Below are 8,911 nucleotides of genomic sequence, written 5' to 3'. Positions count from 1 at the left end.
AGGTCTTATCAATTTCTTCTGTGTCTTCCCAGGTTCACTTCAACCACCCTGGGAATGCTTGCTACCTCCTCTCCCGTCATCTCACCATGATGGACTCCAAATTAGGAATGCCCCTACAGCACCTCGGCCCTAACACAGGCCAGGAGACATGATGCAAATACCTTAGATCCAGGAATCTCATTAACCATTCTTAACCTCAGCACAGTTCTCTTAGTTTTAACTTTTTAAGCACCATTTGGCTACTCTTAAGCCTTTGGTTCACTAAAACCCAAATGCATTTTTGACATTTTGCTGCAAAGTTAAGACTTCATCATCTGCCTGTTAATTTTGAACTAACTGATGGACTTACACATATTCCTATTATATTACAAAGAATTGATTTCTGCCTAGTAAGATGTATGAATTCTTATTTTAACTTTTATTTTAGGTTCAGGGGCACATGTGTAGGTTTGTTAATATAGATGTCTGAATTTTTTTTTTTTTTACAGCTTGTTGTACTTTAATGTGTAATACTCAACTCAATGTACAAGACAATTGCATTTAACATTGTTATAAATAAAAGAGACATCAGATCAATCATTAAGGGCTCCAGAGTGAACAGCATCTTCATAACCTCCATGTTTATCATCTTTACTTTCCGGATGTAATTTAATAAGATCATCAATTCGAAGAATGGTAATTGCAGCTTCTGTTGCAAATTTCAAACTCTTAACTTTAACTATGGTTGGTTCAAACAGCCCTGCTTGTTTGTTGTCTCCACGTTTACCATTGCTCAAATCAAGACCAATCCATTTTAGGTTTTTACATTCTGGGTTAACCTGAGCCTCATTATGAAAAGCTCTGAATTTTGTGACCAGATCTGTGGAGTCCTGGGCAGCATTAACTGCCAGTGTATTAGGAATAACAAGAAGTGATCTTGCAAACTGCAATAGCAAGCTCTTCCTGAGACCCCATGCTGGTTGCATAGTTTTCAAGGTATATGGAAAGGGCTGCTTCTACAGCATCCCCGCCTGGAACCATGGATTTTGACTCCAAAACTCTCTTCACTACAGAAAGTGCATCACGTAAAGAGCGCTTCATCTCACCACACATGATATCATTTGCCCGACGTAAGATAATCGATGCAGATGTATGAGCCTTAGTGTTTTTAAGATCAGCTCATCATCACAAATTCTCTCCTGTACCACTTCTGCCTGTCCCAACATTGCAGCTTCAAAAGTTTCTTCACCTTCCGAATTGGCCAGGGTTGACAGAATAGTTGCTCCAGAAGCTTTAGCAATGCCTTTAAAACTCTTCTAACTGCCATAGCACCAGCCTCCAAAAAATACTTCACACACATATCATCGATTCCACCAGTGGTTAGAATAACGTTGGCACCAGTTGCCAGGATCTTCTGAATTCTCTCCTTGGTGATAATCTGATGCTCTTTGTCTAATTTGGTCCAGTTTTTCATGGTCTGTAATGACCACTGTACACCAAGCTTCATTTTTTTTCAGGCTAAAGTCAAGGCAAGCAATTTTTGCATTTATGATTCTCTTGGGCATGCCCTGGGATCCAACCACACAGTTGAGTGCACAGCCACTGACGTGCATACTCTCTGTTTGACTTCTCCCACGGGCTTTCAAAATATTAACAGAATTCACTGGATAATGTGGCTGGCCTCTTATATCTGTATATTTAATAGCAAGTACAGCATCTACTACCATGTTAGCAAAGAAATCACCATTTATTCCAATGATTTTGGAAGACATGGATGTCTTAGCAGCATTAATCAGGCAATCTCTTCCCAGTTCATCTTTGTTAACTATTAGATTTTCATTGATATAACGCACTGCTTCCTTGCAGGCAAGTCGTTAGCCACTAATAACTGATGTGGGATGAATTTTCTGTTTGACTAATTAATCTGCATTTTTTAGGAGTTCTGCTGCAATAATAACCACTGAGGTAGTTCCATCTCTAACTTCTTTGTCTTGCAGATCAGCCAGTTCACAAAGAATGTTAGCTGCAGGATGTTCTACCTCCAGTAACTTCAGGATGGTTGCACCATCATTAGTAATAGTTACATCACTAATATCATCCACCAACATTTTATCCAAGCCAACGGACCAAGAGAACTTTTTACAATATTGTCAATCGAAGCTGCAGCCATAACGTTCTGGGAGCGGATCGCCTCCCCACGGCTGCGTCTCCGAACACAGACAAAGGCCCCTCCATCTTCCTGGCGGCAGTACATACTGAATTCTGCTCACACCGCGGGCAACCAGTTATCGCGGCCCCTCGGCCAACCGGCGACCACAGCAGCGGCGGCGACGACGGTGTGGAGCGGACTCGAGTAATGCACCGCCCCACCCGCTTCCCGGCTGCCCCGGCTGGCCGCGGGGCACGGCGGGAAGCAGATCTCTGAGCTTTTATTTTGTCATTTGAAATATTAGCTCTTCTTCCCAACTTTCAGGCAACTATCAAAATACTAAACAGGATAGACAACAAAATCTTGTGACAACATTTAAATGTATGAAATGTATTTTATTACTAAAATATATAAAATTTAAAAATTAAATTTGAATTATGTACTTCAAAAATAAAAAGTCTAAATGGACCTTCTGATGTGACTTCTGAGGTGAGTTTGCTCCCTGCACGTAAGAAGATAAAAGTAAAATCGAAATAGTCATATTCACAATTGCCAACCTGAGAAACTTAATTTTGAAAGAACTTATTATAATAAAATTCTTGACTACAGAAAGTGGAAGGACAAGAGGTATGCTGACATCCTTTTGAAGGCATTTATTGTGCTGTGCAAGGAAATTTTAGATGCACTATTCTGTAATCCCTCCCAGCTAACAGGCTTTACTTGCATAGATGCCCAGACTAATGAAAATATGTAACTGAATTTGGTATTCATTTATTACAGCAATTTCAATGAGTCTTGCACTATTGAATATATATATAAAGACTTCTAGTCACACCTCTCAATTCAGTGATCTCAAAGAGCCTTGGAAACAATGACCTAAAAACCAGATGGCAAAAGAAAACCAATTTGTTTCAGCGATTTAATGCATTTTTGGTTATGTTTTGCAGATAAATATGTGCACATGCATTCAGTCCTGAGACATGTATATATAGAATTGCTTAACTGTAATGCATTTAGCAGTAAATCTATGACCTAATTATTGCCATAAATTCATTACCAAAGCCTTTCCCTTTCACATACCAAGCGAAAATATAAACCTTGCACCATTATGAATTCTAACTGCAGCCAAACACATCTAATTATAATCAGTTGCGGTAAACTCTCACTCTGCATTAGGCATAATTAACCATGTGATAAATAATCAGTATAATAACATTTAATGTGCTGTGATAGCATTTCCAAACTATTCATGTGAATTCTAGAAAACAGAATATACTTCAATTCTAACCAATGTTTTTAACCCTTACGTGATTGAAATTTCATCCACTGCCTTGCAGGAGAAATTTTAGTACACTCACTCAAAAATGAAAAATTGGATAAGCTTAAGGGCATCCTTATGTATGTTGTAATAAAAACATTTTCTACCGTCATCAAAATATTATCTACTTTAATAAAATTTAATAGTAAATTACACCTCTACAAATGTAGCCACTTTCTAAATTTTTAAGCACTGCCAGCATGGCCAAGATTTTTCTTGGCATAGTAGAGGATATAAGTTAATTAGTAATAATTTTTAATTAAAGAATCTGCACTTCGAGAAAGGTCTCACACCTGGTTTGTTTCAATAATAATAAGTGATAACCATAATAATTAAATGTCTTCTCTGTCCTTAAAAAGAATAAAATATGTCTATTCTATGGAAGAATATCCTTTTATTCTAGCGCATAACATTTTTTATTACCAACACTAATATTTTCTTTTTTATTCCTGTGACACCAATGTCAATTTGGAACAATATAAAATAATATTTCTGATTTTCATGTTCTTTGTTCAACTTTAGGCTAATTTTTCTCATGTCATTAAATGACAAAATGATAATAACACCTATCAGAACTCCGTGTTTCTATTTTATAAATATGACAATAAGCCCTATGGAATTGCAAATGTTAGTTGGTTGTACTGTAATTTTGTTTTGCATTGTAATCATGCTTAAAAATGGATCCTAAACTAGGGTTTACAATTTTTTTCCTCTGGGCAGAAAGTGTCATCGTAATATTTGCTCTAGTGAGCTTTGACCTATATTTTCATTATAAACACGGTTATATGTTACATTTAATTACTTGTCTCTTTTTTTCCCTCTCTCTTTGCTCCACAAGAATTTTGCCTGGTAATCTCTCTGGCTCAGTTTACTATTTCCATCTTTATAAGCTATTCTGAATTAACTCTTAATTAATCAAAGTTGCCAAGTGAATGCTCTTCCATGTTATCTATGCAATCACTACTGTGTTTCCACTTCATGAACTGAGGGGTTCTTCCAGAAGAGCTGGTAGAGTTAGAGTAATTCGTTCACATTTCCGCACCATTATGTACAAATTTGGATAGATAAATATGAAAGACAACATGCTTCTCACGAAATTTAACCTGTAACCTTGTCGTTATTACACATGTTCTTACTGACTCACCTACCTGTCCACAAAGAATAAAGTAGATGTCACTGAGGAGTTTCTGTCTCCTCTGTATACAGAGAGTTGCTGTGGATCTAGCTAAAGGATCCTACTTTTATTTCTACTTTGTTACTGTTTATAAATGAAGCTGATATAAAAATTAAGAAATACACAAGGAAACTACATAAAAGTACTATTAAAATATATTTACTCTCAAAAAGCATATGCCTCTTGAATATTATAATGGAGGACGTGAGAGTGGAAATAAAATATTCTGTGAGAGGAGGCTCCTCCTCCGTTGTCTTTACTGCAGTTCCCCCAAAACATTCTTTTATGCCAGAAAAACATAGGAACATAGGCCATTTATTTCATGTAGACCAAGCCCTGTGCCAGGAATACAAACATGAATAATATAAGGTCTCTGCTCTTACAAGACTCACATTTTAATTAGGGAAACTGACTAAAGTACATAAAATATAACTACAGGACACTGTGATCATTGCTAGAGGCATACCATGGAGGAAGTGATTGTTAGAGTCAAGAAAGAACAGTTTGATAAAGAAATGAAGTGTTCTAAACTAAGAGGAAAGCATATGCAAAAATGCAAGTGCATGTACCTAACAGCCTGATCTATCTGAGGGGGTGGCAAATAGTTTCCTATGGCCGGAGGGCTGCAAGCCAGCGACCAAGGGATGGAGAGATTATATAAGGGAAGAAGACAGTGGAGGAAGTTGCCAGCAAGCAAACCCCATGCTGACCTCTAATTGATGATCTCATCATTTATTTCCTGTCCATCACCCCATTCCTGCATTCCCTTCTTTCCTTATTTACTCAGCTTAGATGCCATGATCCATCATTATGATCACAGTTCACAAACACCTTCTGATCCTTTGTCTCTTTTTTCCTGTGCCACGTTCCCAGAGCAAAACCCAAACCCTGGTTAACTTCACCCTTCTTCTTCATCCACAGCCACAGCAGAGTAGCTGAGCTGGAGGAAAACAACACAAACACAATCTTTTTTGGTTTGTTTTTTTTTTGAGACAGAGTCTTGCTGTGTCACCAGGCTGGAGTGCAGTGCCGTGATCTCGGCTCACTGCAATCTCCACCTCCCGGGTTCAAGCGATTCTCCTTCCTCAGCCTCCTGAGTAGCTGGGACTACAGGCATGCGCCACCATTCCTGGCTAATATTTTGTATTTTAGTAGGGACAGGGTTTCACCATGTTGGCCAGGATCGTCTCGATCTCCTGACCTTGTGATCCCCCCACCTTGGCCTCCCAAAGTGCTGGGATTACAGGCGTGAGCCACCAAACCCAGCCACAAACACAGTCTTATTAGCGCCATCATAATCATGCAGACTCACCTGATGTTACATTTTTTATTATAAATCTCAGCAACACAATTACCTTTTTCTCATAGTTCGTTCTTCCCCTGAACAACCTATCTAAAACCTTCCTTCTCTTAAAACAGCCAACAGCTCCTCCTCACCCATCTCCCTTATTTCAATGAGAAAATAATAGGGATCAAAAGAAAAATTACACCATTTCCCGTCACTTGTTTATACCAGTCGCTTGCATCTCTGCCTATAATCTGACTTGTCTCTTGCAAACCTAGACAAACAATAAGCGCTCCTCTCTATATCCACTTGTACACAGGACACCATCCTCTCCTGCCTACAGTAGCTGAAACAATAGCTTGTGAAACTAACCTATTTCCCTGTTCTCCTACATCAGTCTTTCCTTTCTACTAACTCCTTCCCATCAATTCAAACGTGCTGTAATATGTCCCATATTTAAATTACTTTCCTTTATTTCACGTGCCATTCCAGCCGCTACCCCATTTTTATAATTTTTATTATAGCAAAACTCCTTGAATATATTGCTCATATGAGCTCTCTCCACTTTCTCACCTCTTGTTCTCTTTTTAATCCACATTTATCGGATTTTATCTCCATCACTCTACTGAAATTTCTTCTATTATGGTTTCTAACGGTCTCCATTTTACCAAGTAAATAAGCAACTCTCAGTTTTCATCTTATTTAGCCTACTTTAAAAAAAAAAAAAAGAAAATCTTCCCTTCTAAAATCATATTCTTCATTGGACTTTGAGGACCCCCTCCTTCCCTGGTTTTTCCTGTACCTCACTGGCCACTTTTTCACAGTGCTCTCTGTTGGTCCCTCCTCCACTTCTGACCTTGGAGCCTCAAGGCTCTATCATTGGTCTTCTTCTCTAATGACGCACTTCCTCTAGGTATCTCATCTAGCTCCAGAATTTTGAACACTATCTATACAGTGAGTTTTCTCTCCACTTGTATTAGTTATTTATTCCTGCATAACAAATTACCCCCAAATCTAGAGACTTAAAACAGTAGACATTTATTATCTTTGTTTCTGTGGTTTAGGAGTCTGGGAACAGCTTAACTGAGTGTCCCTGGCTCAAGGTCTCCATGAAGTTACAGTCCTCTGAAGATTCCAGGGGCTGATGGATCTGCGTCCAAGCTCACCCAGAGGGCTGCTAGCAGGACTTGCTCCCTCACACAGGGGCTGTGCCACTGGGCTGCCTCACAACATGGCAGCTGGCTATTCTCAGCTAAAAATTTTAAGAGAGAGAATGCTCAAGACAGAAGCTACAGTCTCTGTGTACCCTAATCTCAGGGGTGACGTATCATTACTTCTACCATATTCTATTCATTAGAAGCAAGTAGTGAGTCCAGCCCACACTCGAAGAAAGGTGATTACTCAAGAACGTGAATATCAGGAGATGGGGATCAATGAGGACCATCCTAGAGACTGCCTATCACACCACCTCTCCCACCCTTGAGCTCGGCTTATAAATCCACTGGGCTTGAGCCTCACATACGGCCCATGTGTAGTCTTTTGCCTGTCCATCTTCTGACTATGATGCTGTCTCTGGTCTAAAGCACTGGAGCATGGCAGGGGTAGCAGTAGTGGCAAATGTTCTTAACTCATTGACCACCTCCTCCACTGCTGGCCCCCAGGGTGGTCCCCCACTCCTTCTGTAGTCTCAACATTCCTCTAGGGGTATCTACATGTATCTCCTCTGAGGGATTTCAAGACCCTTGCTCTGCAACACCTAAACAGGCCCTTCTGATTGATGTTCTTGCCTCAGATCAATGTGGCAAGGCCATGTTCTCCCAGGTCAGCCTGAAGCCATAGTGAATGAGGGAGAGAGGTTCCTGATGTGAAGAGAACTATTCTTACTTTGCTGGTGGTCCTTTTCGCTCCTCCCCATTGGTGGTGGCATATGGAAGGCAGTGATGGGTCATCACTGAAAAATATCACATTCGAGGAATGTATGATTACAACCTAAAAGAGTTGAAGAGAAGACATAGTTGGAAGATATGGTATTTTTACATTTACATTGTAAAATTCTAAAAAGTAAATTTAAAATGACCAGAAAATGAATTATTGTTAACATTTACCTGCATCCTCTGGGCAAGACTTGAATTTGTGATTATCACCAACAAAGCACAGTAACTTCAATAGGGTAATTGGAAACCAGTATTCACTCAGACTACAGAGGATAATGCAGGAACATGAATAATGATGCTCACATTAAATAAATGGTATGAGGAAACTTCAGACAGATGCAAGATTTATTTCGTTTCAATACGAGCAGGATCCTAAGAGTCATGGCATTTTCAGTGACAGCAGCATTGCTACTTTCTTCTCACAGTAGATTGCTATGAATTGAATGTTTATGCTCCCCACCCCCAAATTTATATATCAAAGACTCACATTTGAGTTTTCTGACGGTGTATTAGTCTGTTCTCATGCTGCTAATGAAGACATACCCAAGACTGGGTAATTTATAAAGGAAAGAGGTTTAATTGACTCACAGTTCCACATGGTTGGGGAGGCTTCACAATCATGGAGGAAGGCAAAGGAGGAGCAAAGTCATGTCTTACATGGCAGCAGGCAAGAGAGCTTGTGTAGGGAAACTCGCCTTTATAAAACCATCAGGTATCATGAGACTTATGCACTATCACAAGAACAGCACAGAAATACCCGCCCCTCATGATTCAGTTACCTCCAACTGGATCCCTCCCACAACATGTGGGAATTATGGGAGCTATAATTCAAGATGAGATTTGGGTGGAGACACAGCCAAACCATATCAGATGGTATTAGGGGTGGGGTCTTTGGGAGATCATTACATTTATATGAGATCATGAAAGTGAGGCTGCCATGATGGGATTAGTGTCTTAGTGCCATTATTGTAAAAGGAAGAGAGAACCGAGCTCAAATCAATCTCTCTCTCTCCCCTCTCTCTCTCTCCATTCCCCCATCTCTCCATCATGCAAAGACACATCAAGAAGGGGC

At 39.6% G+C, this 8,911-nt stretch overlaps 1 pseudogene; it reads right to left on the bottom strand.

The window, feature by feature from the left end:
• Positions 1 to 470: 470 nt before the first annotated feature.
• On the bottom strand, positions 471 to 2,214 carry LOC129010672 (T-complex protein 1 subunit alpha-like; annotated as a pseudogene).
• Between the last annotated feature and the right edge of the window lie 6,697 nt (positions 2,215 to 8,911).

Source organism: Pongo pygmaeus, chromosome 10 (genome assembly GCF_028885625.2).
Source record: "Pongo pygmaeus isolate AG05252 chromosome 10, NHGRI_mPonPyg2-v2.0_pri, whole genome shotgun sequence".
Classification (NCBI taxonomy): domain Eukaryota; kingdom Metazoa; phylum Chordata; class Mammalia; order Primates; family Hominidae; genus Pongo; species Pongo pygmaeus.
The sequence above is the reverse complement of the archived record's forward strand: the minus strand, read 5'-3'. Positions and strand labels throughout refer to the sequence as shown.